The sequence below is a fragment of the Crinia signifera genome, chromosome 5, assembly GCF_055691185.1.
Source record: "Crinia signifera chromosome 5, ASM5569118v1, whole genome shotgun sequence".
Taxonomy (NCBI): Eukaryota; Metazoa; Chordata; class Amphibia; order Anura; family Myobatrachidae; genus Crinia; species Crinia signifera.
The window spans coordinates 94109662-94137348 of record NC_139221.1 but is presented as its reverse complement, the minus strand read 5'-3'; positions in this window follow the sequence as shown (position 1 = coordinate 94137348).

Here is a 27687-nt window from a genome sequence, read left to right as displayed (position 1 = left end):
GGTAGTGGCACCTCTGTAACGCCCTTACCTAGTCCCACGTTCTCAGCCGGCTGCTGTAGGCTCTACTCCCGGCCGGGAGGAGACTTAGTGTTGTTGTTGTTGATGGTGGTGGAGTAGCGATGTATTGGATACTGTATGTCTCCAATGCATTTCGGGCATAGCAGTGGCCTTCTTCTAGGGAGTTTTTGCAGTAAAGTTTGTCACTCGGTTCATTTATCTATGTGGGGTGGTCTTAACCTGATTCTTCTCAGTCGTTGATTGGTTCATTTAATATTAGGGTGATTGGTGCAGGTACCTGTCAATCTTGGTAGGGTGTAAAGTTCCTCCCCTTTCTTCCTTTTGCTATGGATGCTGATTACTTATTAAATGACTGAATAAAGGCAGATTTAATGTGGTGATATTGGATGGTGTTTTGAGTGTTGTGAATGGTTGCCAATCATTTGGGAGGATAATCGCATCCATTGTGTACTATAAAATATATACCAAGTCCGTGGTTGGGTGATTATTAATTAATAAATGAATGAATGAATCATGAGTCACGTATATCATAGATTATGATAAGGACATTTGTTACTTAATGCTGATAGTATCCTAATACGTCTGTAGAGTCCATTCCTTAGGTTGGGTAGTTAGTCAGTGTTGAGTCATGGGTCAGCGTTGTGGTTAAACCTGTTAGTGAATAATTGGCTCTTGAATATTTAAATATTAATTAATTAATTGGTAGCCAATTAACTACCAATTAACTACATCTCTCAGCAGCCCCAAGCCTCCTACCAGCAGCCCCCTCTCCAGTAAGAAGACAGAGGAGAGACCACTGAGGGCTATGGGGACAACCAGAGACCACCAGAGGGGAAAGTATAATTTTTATTTCATTTTTGAGTGCAGAAAAATTCTTGAAAGCTGAAATCTCCATAACCATGTTTTTAGTAAAATCCCCAGATATCAGGAGCAAACATAATCATGGTAATCTTAAATTGAGACTTTTTTTTCACAGAGAAAACATTGTGCACAACTGAATTGAATTCAGCCACAATTCTGCCCACGTCCACTGATCAAAATAATTATGCAATCATTTCACTGTATTCTGCTCCCCAATTCTCCAGCCAGAAAACCATCACCAGTAACAACATTACCACTCCCTACATGATACAGCAGGTTCAACTGAATTACCGTGATCTCTGCATACACTCAACTCAAAATAAATGTCAGCACAAGACACCGATCCTATCCATGGTACAGCCACATGCTGCTTTTCCTATGTGCAAACCTGACAGTAGATGTGACAAAGATGCAGACAATATTTTGACATTGTGAACAAACAAATGAAAAAAGAAAGCCTCAAAAGGTCAAACATTGAAATGTTACTTCTAGAATTAAATTCCAAATAGAACTACTGTATGATGTGTTAATTGGGATTATGTTTAGTAAGCTATTAAATCAGAATATTTGTTTTCCGATAATTTTATTACTAAAATATATTTTAGATTCAAATGTATTCTTACTGACAGCTACAAAAGCTTTTGTTTAGCTTGTCGGGAATAATGCCCAAATGTTACTCTATTGAAACTTTACTTTCTCTTTCAATGAAATGTTACTGTTTGTCTCAAAAATATTATTCTCCACAAACAGCCCCATGAAAAGGAACAGATGTTTGTAAGATTCAAAGCAGTCTTTCTTTTAAGTTATTTTATTCCTGTTCAAAATAGTACACATTGAAAAGGCATAATAAAAAGAATCAAACAATCTTGAATTCGCTGGACCATTTTCAACTTCAGAAAATCTGTTTACATATGCTCGACTGGCCCTACTGAATAGACTGTGTCTTTTGCATTCAGCCTGAGGTCAGCCTTAATGCTCTGTTCAGTGGTCCAGACTCTTTTCATAGGGAGCAGCTGTCTCTAATTGCTATCACAAATTGATATGATGCAGACCCCCAGCAGAGTGTCAGTGTATGTTTTGTTCTTTAAAAGGGGATGAAAACCTTAGAAAACTACCAACCGGGGCTTATTACAATAAACCAGAAGATCTGATTTGATACACTTTAGAGTAAAGCATGTTCTTTTTGAAAAGCAACCATGATGTCAGTATGAAGAACAAGACAGTTAAAAGCCAGATAGAAGAAAAATGACACTTGAACATTTATTAAGTTACACCAAATTAATTTATAGAACACAAGCAGAAATAAATAATAGAAATGTGAACATGGCAGAAAATGAATGATATCAATAAAGTATTCAGTGACGTTTAAACAGACATTATAAAGCTTGGGTAATAATGTATGATAAGATTCCAAGCTGAATGATTAATATAAGTAATACTATTCAACAACCACATTTGCATTACTTATCCGTGTTCAGCTACTCTTGCATAAAGAATTATTTTGTTTTGACATGTCAATTATTATCATTATTCCTTATTTATGAAGTGCCTACACAGAAAACAGCACTGTATACTGTGCAACAAACAATACACTCAATCAGACCTGGAGCATTGCAAGTCTGAAAAAAAACAAACGGAAAGAAAAACATTAAACAAAACCATTGTTCTGTTTGTAAAAACTAACTCAGGATGCTTTTAAATAAGTGAAATACTTTCATTATGCTAAAGGTATGTAAATTGCAGTTTAATGATAAAAATTAAGCAGAGGAGGCTTGAGGGTGGTGGTGGTGGTGGTGGTGGTGGTGGTGGTGGTGGTGGTGGTGGGGGGGGGGGGCTGTAGCACAGTTCAAAATTAAAATAGGGAGCTCATCAAATGACACCATCTGAATTTGTTGGGTTCTTTTCAAATAATTGAATTAAGTTAAGAACATTATTTTAAACATATCAGTATGATTTTATTTAAAAAGATAAACGTTGGTTCAAAATTGATGGCTAATATATAGCAGATCATCAACGATCGGACTATTACTATTGTAAAATTACTTGGAAGCTGCTCCACTCTGCAGCAAGGTGTCTAAGGCGAGGGGCTGCTTTTTACTAGTGGCTGTTAATCTCTGGAGATGTAGGGTGGAGGTGCTGCTTGGCTGCCCGAACAGCAGTAAAAGTAACCATGAGGTCCCTATGATAGTGGCATCTGCATGTAGATTGTTTTCCAGAAGGCACACATTGAGCTTTCTGACTGGTCACACAGATATGACCATGTCATGAAAAGCCCAGCCTAGCGTGGTCACATCTGATGTAGTCAAGTGATTAACTTGTAATATATAGCAAGAAAACCATTAAGATACTGTATATTGACAATGCAGTTTACAATTTGTTATTTAGACAGCATTATATGTGGATGTGTATATTTAAACTTAAATAAAAATAATTTAAAAAAGGATTTATTATTAAAATAGAAAATAATTATTTTATACCCCTTTTCACATTGCAAATGTGAGGCGGAAAGGCCTTGCATCATCAGGCAGATTGAAGAAGGCAGTGCTTGGAACTGACGCCGTCTCCAAGTGCTGTCTCCTCCGTAGTGTGAAGGGGATCCGGGTCACTAACATTAGCCAGCAACCTAGGTCTGACCCGGGATTAACCCTTCTATTACCCTGGTTCAGAATGCTGGGTTGCTGAACCCAAGAAATTTGCCGGGTTGCTGGACCTGGGAAATTTGGACCCTCATGTGGGAGAATAGACTCTGTCATTCCGGATCCTGACTGTTGGGCATTTCACCGGTCGGGATTTTGATGTTGGTATACTGGCAACCAATTTTTCTAGGTACATTTGGACACCCTCAGATTTATTGTATATGCATAGTTTCTCATCCTGGCTATATATAACTGCTGCAAGGTAGGGTTAGGAGGAGGAGAGTAGAGGAAGAATGTTAGGTACCTCGGACATATATGGATACCAGCAATCACAATAGGTAATAGCTGTGTTTGTTGCCTTCCATAAAGAAACAGGGCAAACACTTTGTAACTTAAGGCCTTATTTTAGTTCACTCTTTCTGACAAAATCCTTCTTAGATGGACAAAACCATGTGTAATGCAGGTGGGGCAGATGTAAAATGTGCAGAGAGAATTACATTTGGGTGAGTTATTTTGTTTCTGTGCAGGGTAAATACTGGCTGCTTTATTTTTACACTGCAATATAGATCTCACTTTGAAGTAAAACCCCACCCAAATCTAATTCTCTCTGCACAAGTAACATCTGCCCCACCTGCAGTGCACATTTTTTTGTCCATCTAAGAAGGATTTTGTCAGAAAGAGTGAACTAGAATAAGGCCCTTAATACCTTAATGCTGTGGTGGCACTCAAGACAAAAAGACACAGAGACCAGCCTTAAATCAATGTTTCAATGGGCATTCACATTTTCATCAGGACATAAAAAATGCATTGCAGAACTCACCCATATATGTACTCACCCTCCTTCACCAAAAGTCTGTGTGAGCTGTGCGGTCGTCCTCTCGCTGCGGCCCCCACTGATGATGTCACCACTGTGCACCCGTCACTAGTTACATGAAAAAAGCTGACTCTCAGAAATATCAATAATATTGGCAGGGAATCACATTACTTATTACACACAAGTTGTCATAACAATGTAATACACCAGTCATAATTAAGAAATGCGGATCACTGGAAGCAATTTAACCCTTAGGATTCATTGAGTCCATGCGGACTCAATGTGTCTAAAGTAAAGATCCATTCTGCCTCTCTTTGGAGAAGCAATTTGGATCTATTGCCCCCTCTCTGGAAAGGTGGAATATGATCTATAATTTCATGTTTTATAGCCGTTGGCGAATGCCCCATGGTCGCATAGTGGCGTGCCACAGGTTGTTTGCTTGTGCCTTTTAAAAATACTGCCCGAATGGTGTGTCTGTGCTTATCGCACGGACATACCAGTACGTAAATAACAAATTGTGAGGAGCATGTCAAGCGATGTTTGATCATATATGTCTGATTTGTACGTGGATGTTTAATGGAATCACCTGTCTACATAAATCTGCATGTTATGCAGCCAGTACTCTTCACACATCCCATTTTGGGTAAACAAAAAAATACATTGGATGGTGATTTGTCAGAATTTGTGACATCACTGTGGACAAGTAAATCTCATCACCCCCTAGAGTAGCTGGTTACAAGTTTCTTGTTAGACAGGACTGCTTAATTTGGATGATATGATCGGCCAGTAAGTTTTTACAGCTGATCTAGATAAATTGCTAGCAGTATTGTATTGATTTGGCCAAAAGATTTGGTTACTGTAATGTTTTTTTAGATTTTCTTTTAAGTGTTTTGTCTCGAGGAATTGCCAAAACCTTTTCTTTGGTGTCAAGCAATGCCTTAATATCAAGAAATTTGTTTATTATCAGGTCAAGTTGCACTGTCAGATCTGCCTCATCATTACAGATCCTGCGTACCTGCAGCATCTGGGAATAAGGCATCCCCTTTACTACAGAAGGTGGATAACAACTGGAGGGTGAAAGTAGTATATTCCGATCAGTGGATTTAACAAACAGTGAGGTTTTCAAGGCTTCACCCACTAATGAAACACAGACGTCAAGAAAATCAATAACACTATCAGAAAGGGTGCAGGTCAATTTGATCGGACTGTCACTTGCATTATGATGATCACTTACATCTGTGAGGGCCGCAGAGGGCATACACACTAAAATCATGTCATCAATATAACGGCCATAATAAAAAAAATTGTTACTGATGGCAGGATCTATGAAAAAAATATCTTTCTCTGTAGCCATCATATATGCATTTGCATATGATGGGGCCACTAAGGACCCCATTGCACAGCCTGTGACTTGTAGAAAATATTGTCTGTCAAAATAAAAATAATTTTTGGTAAGCACCATTTCTAACACATCACACAAAAAAACGAACATTAGCGCCCTTATACAAAGGTTCATTAGAAATCAATTGGCATGTTGCAGCAATCCCCTGTGCATGTGGGATGCTGGTATATAAAGCATTTACATCAATACTACAAAGCAGGCAATTAGCTGGAATATTAGTAAGCTGTTGCAATGCTAATAATATTGCAGTATTATCTTGTAGTGAATATTGAGAATTTTGAACTACTGGTTGAAGGTAAACATCCAGGTAGGCAGACACAGGTTGGAATATCAACCCCCTGGCAGAAATAATTGGTCTGACAGGGGGGGTTCCCCAACCTTTTGTGAATTTTTGGTAGAGTATATAGCAGAGGTTTTTTATGAAGTTCAGATGATAATATATTTTTGATTTTCTTATTAATAATGCCTGCCTCTACTGCTGATGTAATGTACCTATCTAATTCCTTTTTAAAGGGAATAGTGGGATCTGCTGTAAGTAATTGGTACCTAGAGCTATCCGATAACTGGCATTTAATTTCTAATCTAATCTAGTTTTGTAATCGGAAAGATTTTGAATCACAATTATGTAGCGAATAACAATATCATGCCTGGCACTTAGAGCAGTTAATGCAGCAAACTGAGATTTATTTAAATTGGTATGAACTTTGTTTGTATTAGTTCCCCTGTCGTTCGTAGACATATCCATCAATCTAACAAAAGACTTGATGGACGGGTTGCTAGATGGCGGATCGAATAAAGATCTGGGTGCCAATTTCTGTAGTTCAGAAGGTATAGTGTCCTCTGCTGGTACCAATGTTAGGTGCCGGTTAAGTTTAATGGTCTCTGTCTTCCCTACCCCTAATCCACTTCCACTGGTTCCCTCTGCAACAGGATCCCCTCCTCCTGCCTGTTGGGCACGGGTGTGTACCGTTAAAGGGATGAATTTGCTTCTCTGTGTTCATTTGCCACGTTGTTCACAATCACTGGCAGAATTGGCAGTGTCATTAGATGAGTCTTACTGGAAGCCACGTTTAAATCTCCGCCTATTTTTAAAGCGGTTGCTGTGCTGTGTATTCCCGGTCAACAAGCCATAAACATTATGTGTTTCATAGTTCGATTTCACCTTTAAAAACGTATCTTTCTTATATTTATGATGTCGCGTCTGTAATTCTCAATTTGCGTCTGTATTTTCTCCAGCCATTTTTTCTGTTGTATCCGACTCCAGGGTTTGTTTCTACTGCAAGTCAAACTCAGCAATTTTCTTTTTAGTTGAATTGAGATCTTTTTTATAGCTTATGTTAACTATTTCCTCAGATGCTTACATAGTGTGCAAAGATTTATTTTCACCCCCTATTGTGATACAAAAATGCATTGTTTTACTATGGTGCTCTCTAATATTTCCAAACTATGCTGTGACAAGATAATTGTCACTACTTACTTGAAATCTAAAGCAATATCATTTCAACTAAATATGTGCTCCAATTACTGTAGTTAAACCTAAATGAAAGCTTGATACACACTAAAAGATTTATCGGTTCAATTTGTATAGTGGGAACAGGGCTGGCTCTAGGCATAGGCAAGCTATGTAATTGCCTAGGGCATTTGCAATGCCTAGGGGCAACTTGGTTCAGCTTGAACACTGGTGGCTCGTGGGGAATCCAGCAGGTAGCACCACCGGTGGCCATGGCTTTGCCCCTGCAAAGCTACACTGAGCCAGCAGACGCAGTGCTAGAGGCGGGGTGCAGCTAGCAGTTTGGCTGCGGTGGATGCGAGGCTGGGGGGAGAGTGAGGCAGGTTTCCCTAACAAATATGGCTGCTTGCCTTTGAAGAGAGCTACTGCATATGCCCAGCCAGCAGCCCCTCCTCCCATGTCCCTCTGACTGTATGTCCCTCTGCCCTCTGTATGGCAGTCAGTGTGTACCATCGTCACTCTCACTCTTCTACCTCGGCCCCACATCTTGACGTGCAGGGGCAGCCTGAAGGCATACATCCCAGTGCCTAAAACAGCTTTTGAAAAGTAATGTTTGATATTATAATATATATATATATATATATATATATATATATATATATATATATATATAGATAGATAGATAGATAGATAGATAGATAGATATGTATATCTACACATACAGTAGGAGCAAGTTTCATCTTTGCTCCTTTGGCCATGGCTAGCCATGGCTATTCTATTGTTCTCAGCTGCAATACGTATTGTATTGCAGCTGAGAACAATAGAATAGCCATGGCTAGCCATGGACAAAGGAGCAAAGATGAAACTTGCTCCTACTGTATATGTGTGTATATATATATATATATAAATATATATATACCATGTAGGGGGTAATCGGCACTCCAGACGAGTTTGTTGATGGCCGCGGTGCCTTCCAACAGGGAATATATAGCAGCAAACACCCAACGCCAAACTGGCAGAGAGATAAATAAGGCGGCACTCCACGGGCTTGAAAAAAATTGAAATATTTTTATATTAAAAACGGAGGGCGATGTTTCAAGACCGGAGAGGTCTTTTCATCAGGTCCATTAATAGTTTAAGTACACAAACAATAATCAAGGTTCTTACCTTGTGAAGAAACATGTATAGTGAGACAAAAGAGTGTGCAGACACCGTCGGCGTGGGATCCCCCGCACTTCCGGGTTTCTCCGTCTGACAGCGGCACACCCCCACCGGAGGCTTGGTAACTTACGTCACTGGAATCCACTGACGGCGCCCGGGTCGATGTATCTGTCTCATCACTCTCCTCTGGCTAACTATGCACAGTGGATGTTGTATCTTTATATACCAGCATTCCATTACACAGAGGTATTGAAGCAGTCAGAAGATCAGTCACTGCAAGTCGCATCTATAACGATCCAGATATCCATTTTTTCATACAGCTGCTAGACTTGGCACTATCAAGGAACTACTTCCTTTTCAATAACAAATTCTACATTCAACAGTCTGGTGTAGCGATGGGGTCTTGCGTTGCCCCTAGCTTCGCCAATATATTCATGCATGAAATTGAAAGAAATCTTTTTTTCACAGATCCCATGATTGCTAATAAGATCACCACCTTTTATCGCTACATTGATGATATCATCCTTCTTTGGGATGGCACCAGCGAAGAATTCACTACAACCATGAATAGCATCACATTAACGGATGAAGACATTAAATTTACCTTCCAATCAAGCGATGTGTCAATTAACTTTCTTGACATTCTCATTACCGTGACTGATGAAAATGTCCTAGAGACCTCAGTGTATCATAAACCAACCGATCGAAATACCCTACTCCTTGGAAGTAGCCATCACCCCCCTGCTCTTAAGTGGGGTTTACCCCATTAACAATTTCTAAGGGCCCTCCACATCTGCTCATCTAAAATCGAAGCAGAGATGGAGATTAACAGGATGTTCAAGAACTTCCTCACTAGAGGCTACCCACTTAAATTGCTGAAAGATTGCAAAGCCAAAGTACTGAGGATAAACAGGGATGCTGCACTTAAAAACACCCGCATGAATAAAAAGGATGATATCATAGTATGGACACAAAATGATGCGTCTAACAGCGATTTGCTTATGAAGGCTGCCAGATCTAAATGGGCGATAATCACTGCAGATAAAAATCTGCCATCGCTCAAACACAGCAGAATATTGCCGTCATACAGACGTGGAAAAAACATTAAAGATCAGGTCGTACACAATGATATTTCAAAGAGTATGGGTCAACCATTAAACGAAGAAATGGCAATTACAAATGCCTGGGGTGTGTAACGTGCAGCAGCCTGGAGATCGGTGACACATTTATGCATCCAAGATCTGGAAAAACCATCAAGATCAATTTCCCGTTAACTTGTACCAGCAGATATGTGATATACTATATCAAATGTCCCTGCGGACTATTATATATAGGGAAAACGATCCGCAAATTTAAGGAGAGAGTTGCCATGCATAAATCAAGTATTCGGGCCGCTCTCACAGGCAAAGGTTCGGACCAACCTGTAGCCAGGCACTGGAAGGATAAATCACATCCAATTTCCAGTATCCGCTATAAGATTATAGATTGCATCCCTGAAAGTGTCAGAGGAGGAGACCAGGGCCATGCGCTTCTCCAATTAGAGGCGCGCTGGATCTATAAGTTACAAACCGTGCAACCGCACAAACTTAATGAATTGCTCCCGCTCTCATGCTTCCTATAATGACTTATTCTTATAGACACTGATCTGACATTTACTTATGTATTTTGCTGTTTCCTGCAAGATGAAGCACTCCTTTTGGTGCATTTGCGTTTAACTATGTTGATCTTTGAATTGTATTTCCATCTTGTTCTAACGCAGTTTATGTGTGTAAATATTCTTTTGTTTGTTTCATCACCTAGGTTACGGTTCACAGGGTGACTACCATGCCCCCTGGAGACGCTGGATGCGTCGGTGCTAGGTCGCACCAGTGATGTCATTCTGGTCATTCGGGTCTCTGCCGGGGAGCTGGCAGCAGGATGGGTGCACTGGGTGTTATCTGCACATGTTCTTCTGTAAGTACCATTTCATTTTGTTTTCATGTCTTGATAAAGGGATTTGCGTCCCAAAACATTGGCAAAAAGCTCTACAGAGTTCATTGTATGATTGACATAAGTCTTCAGAGTGCTGCTGGATTACAGTAGTTATATATAGGCTAAAAGCAAAGCTTTATCTGTCCCCAGGTCTGCATTGTTAAAGACCAAGGATAAGAATGCCATATCTACTAACAAGAAAATGCCTTGGGTTAACCATTACAATGTGTCCAGTAATGTCATTCGAGGTGTGGCTAGAAAACACTGGCCGATTCTAAACTCTGATAAAGAACTGGGTCTGACTAATGTGGCTCTTATGCCGTGTTACACACGTGGCAAGAATGTCCGTGACTGGGTTGTCTGTACCGACATTACAACCTTCTGGGGAGACGCAATGGTTGCTACCGGTGCCTCAACTGTATCACGTGTAGGAGTATGTCGGTGGGTGACAGCTTCCCACATCCCTACAGTGGTAAAAGATACTTGATTAGACATAGGGTCACTTGCACCACTCGCTTTATAGTGTATTTGATCTCATGCCCATGTGGTAAACACTATGTTGGTAAATCAGACCGCAACTTGAGTGACAGGATGGCAGGGCACCGGGCGGCTATCCGGGCTGCTCTGCTTTCTGGGACCAGTGACCAGCCTGTCGCAAGACATTTTGTACAGGCTGGACACAGTATGGCCAACTTACAATATATTATCATTGACCATATCCCCCAGAAGCTTCGGGGGGGGTAATAGGTCATTGTTACTTCTACAGTGTGAATCCCGCTGGATCCACAGATTGAGAACCATGACCCCATTTGGCCTTAATGACCATCTGGGGTTTCATGCATTCCTTTAAAAAATTGTGGTTCTTGTATTTCTATTTCATACTTTATGGGCATATGTACTTGCTGTTTTTGTTATGTTATATTATACAGTCTTGGTAATATGAGACCCTGCACTGTTGATGATGTATTATGTATTAACTCTTTATAATTTTTGTATTTTGTGACTTCCAGTTGTTATTTAAGGAATTGGCCACTTTACTTGGACCATTGTTCAGTAATTTTTAATGCATGATATGTATTTTTCTCGCTGCTCCGTTCCCCCTGCGGTTACACTTTTTTCATGCCGCCCACTGTACCTGAGTTGCCGAGGCGGCGGACCTGTCTTGTTTCCCTGGTTGCCGTGGTTACGGTCTCTGTGATGATGGGGGCGCACAACGTTGGCATCCATTGGTTGTCGGCGGCGTGTGCGCGCCGCGTCATCTCTGTGATGACGGGGGCGCATGACGTGGACATCCATTGGTTGTCAGCGGCTTGGGCGCGCCGCGTCATCTAAGTGGGACGGTCTCCATGGACGCCGGTGCGATATGTACAGGTCTGGTTGCCGGGTAACAGGACGCAGTGGATGACGCGTATGTGTTACGCACGCCCTGGGGTGCGGGAAACGGAGGTCAGCGTGCACTGTTTGTTTGGGGATATAAGGTGAGAATTGCTAATGTATGTTTATGCCTGATGACGATTTTGTAATAAAATCGAAACGTTGCTGACTCCTGCTTGATACTGTCTTTTGGATTTCCGTGTGCTGCTGTTGCTGCTGATTTGGCAGCGTGAGTGTAATATATATATATATATATATATATATATATATAGTCCAATATGGAGTAGCACTCCTCTTCCACACAGTAGTGTCCGGTGCTCGCCACAACCCACTGGAGTGTGGGCAATAATACACACAGCGTAGAGGTGGCACTCGGGTAAATAGTATACAAACCCGAACCCCCTTGTTAGGTCAAACCTAACAAGGGGGTTCGGGTTTGTATACTATTTACCCGAGTGCCACCTCTACGCTGTGTGTGTGTATATATATATATATATATATATATATATATAGCAGGCCCGTCTTCAGGACATTGCCCAGCCCGAAACGGCGTAGACATTACGCAGAAAAACTTTTTTTGTTTGACACCAGACCCGGAGTGACGTGTATTTTGTCCTGCTATACATGTGGGGGAGTTCTCACCCTCTGCACGGGCACCCGGGCAAGTAACACAGTTGCACCTGTCAGCGGAGGAGTTGCCGGACCTCACAATCTGTATATATATATATATATATATAGATAGATAGATAGATAGATAGATAGATAGATAGATCTATAGATCTATCTATCACATATTCTGACTTTCAGTAGTAACTGAGACCAGACGGCTTCTATGTAATATATGTATGTGTAACAGAGGGCCGATTCAGACCTGCATAGTGGACTGCGTATGTTTGGAGCCAGTGAGCAGGTTAATGCCACTCTGGCAAATGCATGCACCCCCTGCAAGCCTTGTTACGCCGCCCACCAGGTGTGCAAATGCCCACCCGCCACTGCACGGCAAATGTCCTTGCTGCACTGCTAATGGATGTTTTGCATAAACATCCATTCGCAGGCTAACATGCGAGCCCGAAATCATTTGATGGTCGCCGTCCATCAAAGGGTTTCTATAGTGCTTGCAAATCTAAGTCGGTCTCTTCTGACTTAGATCTGCAGCATTAGCTCCAAAATCTGGGCGGGCAGTCCGGTGGAACTGGTGGAACTGGTGTAATTAAATCAACATTAAACTCCAATGTTTCGGGACAGTTGCGCCACAGAATGTTGGTGTTTAATGTCGCAGTTTGCCTTAAATCTCTTAGTACCACTGCTTGTTTGTGCTGGGGAAAACATATTTATATATATTAGATGCTGTTTTTAATTATCTGCTAGGGGGCACCAACAAAAAATCTTGCCTATGGTATCAAATTGTCTAGGGCCGGCTCTGAGTGGGAACATAAATTTGGTAATGTATTTTTCTCCTATACCTTACCAGATCAGTTAGATTGGACAGTTAAATCTTTAGGTGTGTTTTCAGCTTAAGACTTATGGTGCAATAAAAACCAACTAGCAATTGTATGAAATAAATTGAGTATAATTACAGTATGTACTTACTTTGTTCACAGCATCCCTCAGCCTAGTTCACCTGTTCACGGTCTGAAGGGAATAAGATGGCTTAATACAGGAGCACATTTTTAAGTTCTCCAAATGTGTTACCTCACTTCCTGTTCTGCTGATTGGTTTATCAGTTAGTTAGAAATAAAGTATATTATTGGTCCTTTTTAGACTTCTAAGTAAACCTACTATTAATTTATATATTTAACGAGATATTATCTCCTTTGCATCATAATTGAAGTGGCTTGAAATTACCTTTGCGTTCCACTGCCATTGGAACAGTTCTTGTGTGCAGCACAATGCATTTCATTGCGGCATGAGGACCATTTCTGTAGGTGTACAGAGATACACAATCAGATTTACACTTATGTGTACTGATGTACTATGCTGCAGCAATAGGTCATTGTCTATATGTATTCCAAATTTAAAAAGAAAGTTGCTTATTCACTGATATCATATTTAAAAATAGAACACTGCATTTAGGTGTCTTCTACTTTGGGAAATTATTGTTAATAAAATACATCCCTGTGAGTCTTAATTTCTTTATACCGTGAAAAGCGATGATAAGAAATTATAATTATTGAGATTAAGATCTGGCAATTAATACATAAGGGGGTATTCAATCCCCGCTGCTATTACCGACAGGGGAAATAGCGGCAAGGTGCCAATTCAATGCTGTCTTGTCCAACAGCTTTGAAGAGGCAGATCGTTAGAATGGGCCTGAATTTTAAAGCTGTCATGGCAGAATCTCGACAACCCAAGGCCATTTACACGGACATGCCCCCTTTTTGCCGATCACCAAGCGGGACATTGAATCCTGCCTGGCGATATGCTGTAGAGCAAAAACGAAAATGGGCCAGGGTCACGGCTCTTTGGATGGATCGACAGTCGTGACCTGGGATTGAATTCCCACTTAGAATACAACCCAAAATCCCGTTGGAAAAAGTTTGTATTTTTTTCAGCACTTTTGCATTCATAAATTGTTGCAATAGGAAAATTACCAGAAATCTAACAAAAACGGACAGGTTTTTTTTCCGCCTATTATATTTTTTTATTTCAATTAAAGCTGTAATATGTAAGAAAAAAACTATTTATAAAACAGGGAAAACCCCCAACTCTAAAATCATATTACTCAGTAATAATTTAGGGATTGATTTAGGGATTGATTCAGAATGTACACTATTGTCATGTCAATGCTGCAGGAGGTGTCTGAAGACAAAAGACCCCTACATAGCATTATAAGTCTGACTTGGCATTAGACCACAATCACTGCTCCCATTTCACCTCAAAACTATGGGCCTTATTCTAGTTCACTCTTTTAGGGGTATTCAATGTCTGGCGAGCGCAAGGTAGCGAATCCTGTTTTGGATTCGCTGTGCGCTCGCCAGGAAATATCGCTGCTCTTTAATTCGTGAGCCTCCCCCAGCCCACACTATTCAATGCGTCAGGGGCTCGCTGCCCCTGACGTCGAATGTAAGCGAATATGTCTAGTGGCGAATCCCCGTGTCCCGTCCCCCCCGCACAGCCCGCAGCAGCAGTCCTCCGTCTCCGGCAGCCCCAGCGCTGACATCACCGTGCTGTGGCTGCCGGAGCTAAAGGCCTGCTGCTGCGTCCCTGTTCTGAGGCTGTGCGGGGGGCTCCCTGCGACATCAGTGATCCCCCCGCTGGAGAATCTCAGCAGCAGGGGGGGAAAGTGCCATGGCGGAGGGGGGCGGGCGAATGTGGCATGGCGGAGGGCGGGAGAGCACTACAGTACGCACAGCTCCCCCGCCTCTGCTCACTGAAAGCAGCAGTGGCTGCTATCTGCAAAAGATTCGGGCTGCTGCTGCTGCTGGTCCTTGTCCCCCGCATATCTCTCCCCCCTCCCGTCCTGTCCCCTCACCTCCCTCCCCTCACCTCACCCCCAGGGCTGCAGGGTGCTGCTGGGGTCGGAGCCGCTGCACTCACTGGTCCCGATCATCGGGATCAGTGTGCAGTGAATATATGAATATTAATGAGCGGCTCCGGCTCCCGGCCCCCTGCTGGCGAATGTGTAAAAAAAAAAAAAAATATTGTTTAAAAAAAAAAAATATATATTAAAAATATATTCATGTGCTGCACGTATATGAATAAAAATAGCATGCCCCTTCATAGGAAAAATATTCTGATTTTTGAACACAAAAAAAAAAATTAAAAACGCTTTAATTTAAAAGATCACATTACAGTTCACCTAAAAAAGCTGCCGAATGCTAAACGGAGAATCATGGCGAAAATCAGTGGAGAAAGCAGTTCTCCATTTGAGCATTGAATACACTGTCGGCGAATTCCACTAAAAACCCCATTGAAAATCACAGGCGAATTGTGGAGAATAATTTACGGCGAATCGGCAGACATTCGCTGTTCATTTGTGGCGAATTGCCTCCATTGAATAGGGAGAATTGTTTTTTCTAACAGAAAATTCGCCGTAAACCCAGCGAATTGCCAGATTCACTGAAAAAAAACAGCGAATCTGAGGCATTGAATACTGGCCTTTCTGACAAAATCCTTCTTAGATGGACAAAATCATGTGCACTGCAGGTGGGGCAGATGTTACTTGTGCAGAGAGAATTAGATTTGGGTGGGGTTTTACTTCAAAGTGAGATCAATATTGCAGTGTAAAAATAAAGCAACCAGTATTTACTCTGCACAGAAACAAAATAACTCACCCAAATCTAATTCTCTGTGCACATTTTACATCTGCCCCCCCCTGCAGTGCACATGGTTTTGTCCATCTAAGAAGGATTTTGTCAGAAAGAGTGAACTAGAATAAGGCCCTATGACAGTATGACAATCATGCTATGGCTAGTGGTCACTTCGGGGGAAATTTACTAAAGGAAATTTGTAAAAAAATAGGTATATTTATATCCAGAAATACACTTATTTTTGATATTATCTCCTTTGCATCATAATTGAAGTGGCTTGAAATTACCTTTGCGTTCCACTGCCATTGGAACAGTTCTTGTGTGCAGCACAATGCATTTCATTGCGGCATGAGGACCATTTCTGTAGGTGTACAGAGATACACAATCAGATTTACACTTATGTGTACTGATGTACTATGCTGCAGCAATAGGTCATTGTCTATATGTATTCCAAATTTAAAAAGAAAGTTGCTTATTCACTGATATCATATTTAAAAATAGAACACTGCATTTAGGTGTCTTCTACTTTGGGAAATTATTGTTAATAAAATACATCCCTGTGAGTCTTAATTTCTTTATACCGTGAAAAGCGATGATAAGAAATTATAATTATTGAGATTAAGATCTGGCAATTAATACATAAGGGGGTATTCAATCCCCGCTGCTATTACCGACAGGGGAAATAGCGGCAAGGTGCCAATTCAATGCTGTCTTGTCCAACAGCTTTGAAGAGGCAGATCGTTAGAATGGGCCTGAATTTTAAAGCTGTCATGGCAGAATCTCGACAACCCAAGGCCATTTACACGGACATGCCCCCTTTTTGCCGATCACCAAGCGGGACATTGAATCCTGCCTGGCGATATGCTGTAGAGCAAAAACGAAAATGGGCCAGGGTCACGGCTCTTTGGATGGATCGACAGTCGTGACCTGGGATTGAATTCCCACTTAGAATACAACCCAAAATCCCGTTGGAAAAAGTTTGTATTTTTTTCAGCACTTTTGCATTCATAAATTGTTGCAATAGGAAAATTACCAGAAATCTAACAAAAACGGACAGGTTTTTTTTCCGCCTATTATATTTTTTTATTTCAATTAAAGCTGTAATATGTAAGAAAAAAACTATTTATAAAACAGGGAAAACCCCCAACTCTAAAATCATATTACTCAGTAATAATTTAGGGATTGATTTAGGGATTGATTCAGAATGTACACTATTGTCATGTCAATGCTGCAGGAGGTGTCTGAAGACAAAAGACCCCTACATAGCATTATAAGTCTGACTTGGCATTAGACCACAATCACTGCTCCCATTTCACCTCAAAACTATGGGCCTTATTCTAGTTCACTCTTTTAGGGGTATTCAATGTCTGGCGAGCGCAAGGTAGCGAATCCTGTTTTGGATTCGCTGTGCGCTCGCCAGGAAATATCGCTGCTCTTTAATTCGTGAGCCTCCCCCAGCCCACACTATTCAATGCGTCAGGGGCTCGCTGCCCCTGACGTCGAATGTAAGCGAATATGTCTAGTGGCGAATCCCCGTGTCCCGTCCCCCCCGCACAGCCCGCAGCAGCAGTCCTCCGTCTCCGGCAGCCCCAGCGCTGACATCACCGTGCTGTGGCTGCCGGAGCTAAAGGCCTGCTGCTGCGTCCCTGTTCTGAGGCTGTGCGGGGGGCTCCCTGCGACATCAGTGATCCCCCCGCTGGAGAATCTCAGCAGCAGGGGGGGAAAGTGCCATGGCGGAGGGGGGCGGGCGAATGTGGCATGGCGGAGGGCGGGAGAGCACTACAGTACGCACAGCTCCCCCGCCTCTGCTCACTGAAAGCAGCAGTGGCTGCTATCTGCAAAAGATTCGGGCTGCTGCTGCTGCTGGTCCTTGTCCCCCGCATATCTCTCCCCCCTCCCGTCCTGTCCCCTCACCTCCCTCCCCTCACCTCACCCCCAGGGCTGCAGGGTGCTGCTGGGGTCGGAGCCGCTGCACTCACTGGTCCCGATCATCGGGATCAGTGTGCAGTGAATATATGAATATTAATGAGCGGCTCCGGCTCCCGGCCCCCTGCTGGCGAATGTGTAAAAAAAAAAAAAAATATTGTTTACAAAAAAAAAATATATATTAAAAATATATTCATGTGCTGCACGTATATGAATAAAAATAGCATGCCCCTTCATAGGAAAAATATTCTGATTTTTTAACACAAAAAAAAAAAATTAAAAACGCTTTAATTTAAAAGATCACATTACAGTTCACCTAAAAAAGCTGCCGAATGCTAAACGGAGAATCATGGCGAAAATCAGTGGAGAAAGCAGTTCTCCATTTGAGCATTGAATACACTGTCGGCGAATTCCACTAAAAACCCCATTGAAAATCACAGGCGAATTGTGGAGAATAATTTACGGCGAATCGGCAGACATTCGCTGTTCATTTGTGGCGAATTGCCTCCATTGAATAGGGAGAATTGTTTTTTCTAACAGAAAATTCGCCGTAAACCCAGCGAATTGCCAGATTCACTGAAAAAAAACAGCGAATCTGAGGCATTGAATACTGGCCTTTCTGACAAAATCCTTCTTAGATGGACAAAATCATGTGCACTGCAGGTGGGGCAGATGTTACTTGTGCAGAGAGAATTAGATTTGGGTGGGGTTTTACTTCAAAGTGAGATCAATATTGCAGTGTAAAAATAAAGCAACCAGTATTTACTCTGCACAGAAACAAAATAACTCACCCAAATCTAATTCTCTGTGCACATTTTACATCTGCCCCCCCCTGCAGTGCACATGGTTTTGTCCATCTAAGAAGGATTTTGTCAGAAAGAGTGAACTAGAATAAGGCCCTATGACAGTATGACAATCATGCTATGGCTAGTGGTCACTTCGGGGGAAATTTACTAAAGGAAATTTGTAAAAAAATAGGTATATTTATATCCAGAAATACACTTATTTTTGACATTTATTATCCCAAAATACGGCAATTCGTAGTCGTATTGATGTGCTGTCAATACAAATACGAATTGCCGTATTTTCGGGATAGTAAATGTCAAAAAGAAGTGTATTTCTGGATACAAATACACCTATTTTTTACAAATTTCCTTTAGTAAATTTCCCCCTTCATGTCCTCGCAGTACAAGACCTGGATGTGCACAGACCCCCATCTTCACACTTGAATGCAAACTATCGGGATTGCGTACAACACTAAATGAGACCCTTAGCTCTCTATAGCATGTAATTATTTACTGTTGATTTTCTCTGCTGGAATGTGTATGTTTGTATATACGTCTATACATATTTTTTTATATAATTAGCTAGCCTTTGCATTGTAAAAAATAATATTAGCATTTATTATGTGAACTGCTTCTTTAGAGACATCTTTGCAGATGTCTGTGGATAAATAATAAGGTCCGTGATCAAACAAAATCGGGTGCATTTGTCAACGTATGATATTTCTCATAATTGGGATGAAATATGGGTCCTGAAGCTAGGCATCTCAACCAATATCTGGATGGAATTACATGCAGAAAATGTCTTTTATTTCAAGTTAATGAAGTAGAACATTTAAGTAAGTGCTTGTGGTTTTGATTACAAAAGAAATATATCAAATCACGCCAACTTCACTAGATAACAATCTCTGCATGAACAGGACAATTATATAATTATTTACATTGTAAAATGCTAATCCATATTTAATTGCTGTGGTAATGTGATTAATTTGATGGATCTGTTTTTCTACATTTTAATAATACCTAAATACAGATATTTTAATGAACATCTGTTAAAATGTAATTTAGAATAACAGAGTAGGAAAAATGGTGGCCTGCTTCTTCTATGCAGAGAATATCAGGAAATGTATGTAATAAAAATAGATCACTTTTTTTTCAGCGGCTTGATGAAGTATCATTAATTTTGGAAGCAGAAATGCCGAAGGCTTTATTGATTATTAAGTGTTAAATTTTCACAATTACTGTTGCAATTTATAGTATGCTTTTTGGTTGCTTTGTTATTTATAGTATGGATCAGTTATTGATTGCTTCAAAAATCTATATCCCAATAGCCGTAAAAGTTGCTTCAACAGCAGTTTGAACGATATGAAAAATGTAATATAGAAAAAAAAAAAAAATGGATGGTGCAAGTCCATTTAAAGCAATACTTTTGGTAGTACTTATACTGTACACAATGGCCCTTATTCTGGTTTACTCGCAAAGGCAAATTCCTTCTGAAATGGACAAAACCATGTGCACTGCAGGGGAGCAGATGTAACTTGTGCAGAGAGAGAATTATATTTGGGTGAGTTATTTTGTTTCTGTGCAGGGAAAATACTGGCTGCTTTATTTTTACACTGCAATATAGTTCTCACTTTGAAGTAAAACCCCACCCAAATCTAACTCTCTCTGCACAAGTTACATCTGCCCCACCTGCAGTGCACATGGTTTTGTCCATTTGAAAAGGAATTTACCTTTGTGAGTGAACCAGAATAAGGGCCAATATATGTCTAGTATGTACTGTATTTTTATATACAGTAGTACAATGAAATTACTACTAAATACCTGTAAGTACAATAGTGTTACCCCCAGACTTTAGATTGGAGATGAGCTAATTTGTTGCAAACATACACATGAATCCAGTTTCTCAGTGCAATAGGCTGTTTCACATAGTAACTGCAAGGATTGAGCAACACACGCTTAAAGTTATACCTACTTATTGCACACTAAAGGGTAAAGCTTCTAAAAATTCAAAAAGGCGATGATGCCCAAGGCAACCATCAAATTCTGTCTATCATTTTTATCCCTAAGATGGGATATTATCATGAAGTAGTACAGTGACTACATGTGGATAGAACTGTTGAATATGCCTAGTTGGATATGAACTTACAGGTTTTTGCATTTAGCATGCAAGTGCATATACAGTATTGGCTCCAATGAGCCATAGACATTGTATTATGGCCCTTATTCTGGTTGGTGCGGTAATATCCGCGTGCGTTCGTGCCGCCGATGTTTTGTGTCTGCGCATGTGCAGAGGTGTCTCTGTGCATGTGCGAGCGGGGCGTACGGCCAAATCCTGCATGAAATGTGAACACTCCGAACAGGGGGTGGAGAGGGGCGTGAAGGGCTATTTGGGCTCATTACCATATGCATACGCCCCGCGTTTCATGGGCGTTCCCATGCAAACGCTGGGCGTACGTATGGTAATGCGGCCGTGACGCACGTGTATGGGGCGGACATATGACATCGCCGGATGTCAGCTGCCCGCCCAGATCCCTGCTTTTGCACGGAAAAATGTCCGTGTGGTCTGAGGTTGCGGGAGCTGGTGGACCACTCGGTCCTGCATTCGATGGTCTGCGACCATCGAATGATGGGGGAGGTTCCCTGAGATGGAGGAGGCGTATTCCATGAAAAATACACGTGCGGTCCGTTCGGCCAGCTTCTTACCGCGTACGGACGGAGTTGGCGATCCGTATGGAAGGCGGGGTTTCGCACGCACGGTCCTGGCCGCATATTCGGATCCGGCCGCACCGATCAGAATAAGGGCCTATGTTATTGTGGCTGTAAATAATAGAAGCTGAGCACACTAATCCAGATGCCATGATGCGTGTGCATGTGCAACAATGACATCTGTCCACACCTGGCAATTTATCCATCCAATCAGGAACTGGTAAATATTGGTTACTTCTCATGCAAATGCAGTGAAATGGCTTTTTTATAATCTTTTTATTGAAGTATTGCATGCATACAAACCATTGTCTTTTAGTATAATTTTGTGTGTATATATTGTGTTTTTGTGTTATTTGTGTAATAAATTGTTTTAGCGTACAGAAGGCGCCCACTGGTTCTTTTTTCCTATTATGTTATTGTGGCTGTAAATAATAGAAGCTGAGCACACTGATACTGCTTTCACATTGCAGAAATGGGTAATGACACGGTATTCTTAAATGGGACTTTAAAACGGGTCTGAGCCTTGAGACCTTTCACATTGCAGGTGAAAACCGTTTTAAAAATAATTTAATACCATTCAAAATTCAACCCGTTTAACCCCCAAGGGACACGTTTCAAGCCATTGAAATAGAGCTGTTCAAACTGCCAAAAAAACGGTTTTAAAACGTGTAGGACTCTGCTTTTTAACCGTGTTGAAATACCGGTTATCTTTAACCGGTAAATCAACTTTGGCACTTTCACATTGCAGCCTTAAACTTTTTAAAATGGGAAAAAAAAACGGCAATATACCGTTTTAAAAGTGCAATGTGAAAGGGGTATAATCCAGATGCCATGATGCGTGTGCATGTGCAACAATGAGGCTGGCTACATCTGTATAATGTATATAGTACATGTGAATCAGGCAGAGCTGGAACTACCATTGGAGCAGCAGGTGCAGTGCACTGGGACCCCTAAGGACTAAGGGGCCCACTGTTGCCCGTGTAACCCTCTTCCTGTCTCCTACTGTTTTTCTTTGTCACATGCCGCCTCCCCCTTGCCTCTCGCTGTAACCCACTGCCATATTGCATATTTAGAACTTGGGTTGAATTAGATGAGGGGGGCCAAGATTTATATTTTTGCACCTGGGCCCACAACCCACAAGTTCCACCATGGTTACAGGTGTGTGTTCTGCACCTACCTGAGGGCTGTTGTAAGTGTACACTGATTATGATGACTAGAAGCAAACCAAAGCATATGTAGCATAGTGTATCTTCTTTTTACTTTTTATGTTACAGACTGTGATTGAGCAGCTTGCCAATAAAAGTGTTGTGTTTGAAAAATAGCAGTTAGGAGCTTATTGGCTGGTTGTTTATCACTCTCCACTTTATCACTTTTTTAAGCTTGATACATCTGGCCCTACTTGTAGATGAACAGTAAATTGCATGCAGCTCTGCAATGAAGTGAATTTACTATACTGTATGTATTTAGTTAAGTGCAGTGCTGAAGAACATGTGTCCCTTGTACTGAATTACATTTTCATCTTATTAAATACAATTAAGGTGCTGGTATAAAATCTGCAAAATATAGGTCAGTACATTAATTGGAAAACATTACTTATATACTGCACAGTAGAAAATGTGTGCCAAAATTAGAATTCTTCTTGCCAATAGTTTCTACATAGCTGTTTCTGTACTCTGTGCAAGCGTGATAAAATGCCCCTTACACTGGCCATAGACTGCATACTGTAAATGTGCATCTGACCATCTGATTCCATATGCCATCCCACACTAGAAAATATATGATATGGATAGTATTAATGTTAATAATATTGAAGGAATTTTAAATTACATGATATTAAGATATTTTTTATCAGTTTGTAAAGAAATCCAGAACCAAAAACAAAATACTTGGAATGGGTTCAAATAGAAACTATGGGGGTGATAGACAGAGTAATAAGGAATAGATAAGCAAGAGATTGGAGGGTGGAGAATAGGGGTTTGGAGGAAAAAATAGATTTAATAGGAAATCCGTAGCACAACTAGAACACAATCATCCCTTAATGAAAAAAAAAAAGGAAACTGAAATGCTTGCTGGGCTAATGCAAGAAGCTTGGCAGGAGAAATTGGTGAATTAGAAACCATGGCCATAAAGGACGATTATGATATAATTGGTATAACAGAAACATGGTGCAATGAGTCAAACAATTAGGCTTTAAACATGGAGGGATATACTCTCCTCAGAAAAGACAGGGAAAATAAAAGGGGTGGGGGGGTGGTGCCTTTATGTAAGAACTAACTTAAAACCATGGGCCTTATTCTGGTCTGTGCAGCCGGAGCCGAATATGCGGCCAGGACCGTGCGTCCTAAACCCCGCCTTCCGTACGGATCGCTCACTCCGTCTGAATGCGGTAAGCCGCTGACCGCACGGAGCACAAGTGGATTTCTCATGAATACACCTCCTCCATCTCTGGGAACCTCCCCCATCATTCGATGATCGCATACCATCGAATGTAGGACCGAGCGGTCAGGCAGCTCCCGCGAGCTCAGACCACTCGGGCATTTCTCCGTGCAAAAGCAGGGATCTGGGCGGGCAGCTGACATCCGGCAATGTCATATGTCCGCCCCCTACACGTGCGTCACGGCCGCATTACCATACGTACGCCCAGCGTTTTTATGGGAATGCCCATGAAACGCGGGGCATATGCATATGTTAATGAGGCCAAACAGCCCTTCACGCCCCTCTCCTCCCCCTGTTCGTGTACACATTTCATGCGGAATTTGGACGCGCGTCCCGTTCGCACGTGCGCAGAGACGCCTCTGCACATGCGCAGACACAAAACATCGGTGGACCGACCGCACGCGGACATTACCGCACCAACCAGAATAAGGGCATAAATCTATATTGTTTGTTAATACTAAATCCAATAACGCCCCATTACGAGTTTGTGTTTCAACGGATTATGTGATAAAATAATCCTTGACGCACGTGACGCACGTGTAGGGGGCGGACATATGACATTGCCGGATGTCAGCTGCGCGCCCAGATCCCTGCTTTTGCACGGAGAAATGCCGGTGTTGTCTGAGGTTGCGGGAGCTGCCTGACCATTTGGTCCTGCATTCGATGGTCTGCGACCATCGAATGATGGGGGAGGTTCCCTGAGATGGAGGAGGTGTATTCATGAGAAATACACTTGCGGTCCGTTCGGACAGCTTCTTACCGCTTTCGGACGGAGTGAGCGATCCGTATGAAAGGCGGGGTTTAAGACGCACGGTCCTGGCCGCATATTCGGCTCCGTCCGCACCGACCAGAATAAGGCCCTAAGTCTCAAATACCCAAGTAATAGAACGTCTGGGTAACAGTGACCATTATATGGTCTAACTGGAAATTAACTTTTGTAAGCTACAACATACAGGACCGGCTAAATTATGGGAAAGCTAACTTTGATTTATTCAGGGACTCTTTAAAAGAAATAGAGTGGGAAGAGTTATTTGAGGGAAAGAATGCAGAGGAAATGTGGGAAACACTGAAAAATGTGCTGAAATCATTAACTATTAAATATATCCCTAAAGGCAATAAGGGAAAATTCAATAAGAAAAAACCATTGTGGTTGGACGAAAATGTCAGGATAGCGATTAACAATAAAACAAGGGCATTTAAATTTGACAAGGATAACTGGAATGAGGAGGCGTTCATTAAGTACAAAGAATCAAACAAAATTTGTAAAGGGGTAAGATGAGATGAGATAACATTATGGGGGAAATTTACTAAAGGAAATTTGTAAAAAAATAGGTGTATTTGTATCCAGAAATACACTCATTTTTCACATTTACTATCCCGAAAATACGGCAATTCGTATTCGTATTGATGTGCTATCAATAGGAATACGAATTGCCGTATTTTCGGTATAGTAAATGTAAAAAATAAGTGTATTTCTGGATACAAATACATCTATTTTTTACAAATTTCCTTTAGTAAATTTCCCCCTATGGCTCAGCAAAATCAAAACAAACAAATCACCAGGACCAGACGGGATTCATCCTAGGGTACTAATGGAATTAAGGGAGGAATTAGCAACCCTCTGTATTATGTTTTTGAGAACTCTTTTTCATCTGGTATGGTACCAAAAGAGACAATAGCAGTGGTAGTACCAATATTGAAAAAAGGAAAAAGGGATGACCCAGCTAATTACCGACCGGTGAGCTTAACATCAATAGTGGGTAAATTATTTGAGGGATTTTTAAGGGATGGTATCCATAGATATTTAGAGCTTTTTTTTTTTTGTATGATCTGTTTTTCTGTGCATGTTCCCTGAGTGATAACTGTACGGTCTCTGCTTATTGTTACCTACCTGGCTGCTACAATGAACAGTGGCATCGCTGATTGCTGCCTAGGTATTTTGCAGCTCGGCAGGTATGTGTCCCCTGTGTGACAACTGTACTGTCTCTGCTTATTGTTACCTAACTGGCTGTTGCGGCAACCAATGGCGCTGCTGATGGCTGCTTAGGGGCTGTGCAGCTCGGCAAGTATGTGTTCCATGAGTGATAATTGTACTGTCTCTGCAACAAACATTTTCAAATAGAATTTGAAGAGACAAATATTCTACTTTATCATACTGTACAGTGTAAAAATAAAACCTGCTATACAGTATTTCTTGCATCACAGCATACAGTACATTGAAAGTAGATTGGATTCATACTGTATATATAAAGTGTGCTGTTTTGATTCATTATTTTATAGCGCCTGATGATGATGTAACAAACAAAACAAGGCAATATAACCTGTGACTGTGGTACGATTTGTGTTTTGCTGATGAATTGCATTTTTATATATGTACTTCTGGTACCTATTGCAGGCACCAGGATTATTATCAAGATAATGGAGTGCTGTCTTATCTTGATGTTGTGTGGCGTGTGATCCATTGCAGCAACGGTATACACTGGGCAATTGCTCTCATTACATTGCACTTGTTTATCCTATTATGGGTGAAATTTACTAAGAATACGAATACAACTCAGTCAAACAAATATGACCACCATCAATTGTATTCTTACCAAAATATCAAATTGTAAATAGGCCATATTTTCTAATCTGCCATATTTACTGATTTGTATTTGGCCGATGGCGTAGGCAGACGTATTTCGCTGGATTTGTATTTGTGTTTAACAGCCGTATATACGGCCACTAAAGACAACTATGAGTCGGAAGCCTGAAGTGTAAAAAAAAAATAGACACGGGGCAAATAATTTAGAGGTCCCTTTGTTTTTTTAAAACCAGTACTAGGCTCAATGGGCGGTCCTGGTTCCCAAAATATGGAGGACAAAAGGATTAGGGGTCCCCCGTATTTCCAGAACAGCACTGGGCCCAACAAGCCAGCAGGGTAATGCTAAAGCCAGGGTAGCTTTTTATACAAGTCCCCTTGCCTAAAGCATTTGCCCCCTGACTGGTCAGCACGGGCAGGGATCCTGGTGGAGTGGGGACCCCCCAATGAAGCCCCCCCCCAGAATATACCTGCCCAGGCTGAAGCCTGGGACTGTCCCCTGTGCCCCTGGGCTGTAGGCACCAGACTGATGTGTGTGATAAAGTAAGATAAACTTATTTGGTTCTGCTGTGGTCCCTATGCTGGAGCGTGGGCTTGCTGGGACTCTTAGTTCCACAGCAGAACCAATAGGCAAATAAACACACACACACATCAAATATAAAATTTTATTACATACATAGCCCATACATATAGACACTCACCTACAGTATCTTGACCCAAAGCTTTGGTCCCCTTGTCCTGTAGAATCCATATGAAGTTCACATCCTCTTGGGTCCATTTAGATATCCACCGTACTTGGCAAAATAAAAAAAAGCCTGCACGCGAACCCTGCACAAACTGGAGGAGCCTCAAAATATCTTTGTTTACATTCTGCGGCTTCTGCCTCTGAATAGCAATATTGGCCGCTATTCAGGGGGAATAGGATTTTTAAAACCAGGACCGGCTCTTTTTGAGCCCGGGCTGGTTATGGCCCCCATGCCGTTTTATTTTTTAATTCAAATTTTTTTACAATGCAGCCTGCATGGATCTGACTGATCTGTGCAGGCTGAAGCCAAATACAGAGTACAGATGAAGCCGGCCTTGTCTATCTCCGGCGCTCGCCAGATCCCTTGCTTTGGCGGCGCTGGCGATAGAGACTGGGACGCGGCAGCGTCTCCCAGCCCATCTCCGCTTCGGGGAGACGCTGCCCAGTTGGGGGGGGGCGGGCGGTGAGCGGGACCGGTGGAGATGGTGGGGGAGGCATCAGAGACCCCAGCCGAGCTCAGTTGCCAAGGGGCGCACAGGTGTCTTGTGCGTGCGCTCCCTGGCGAGAGCCG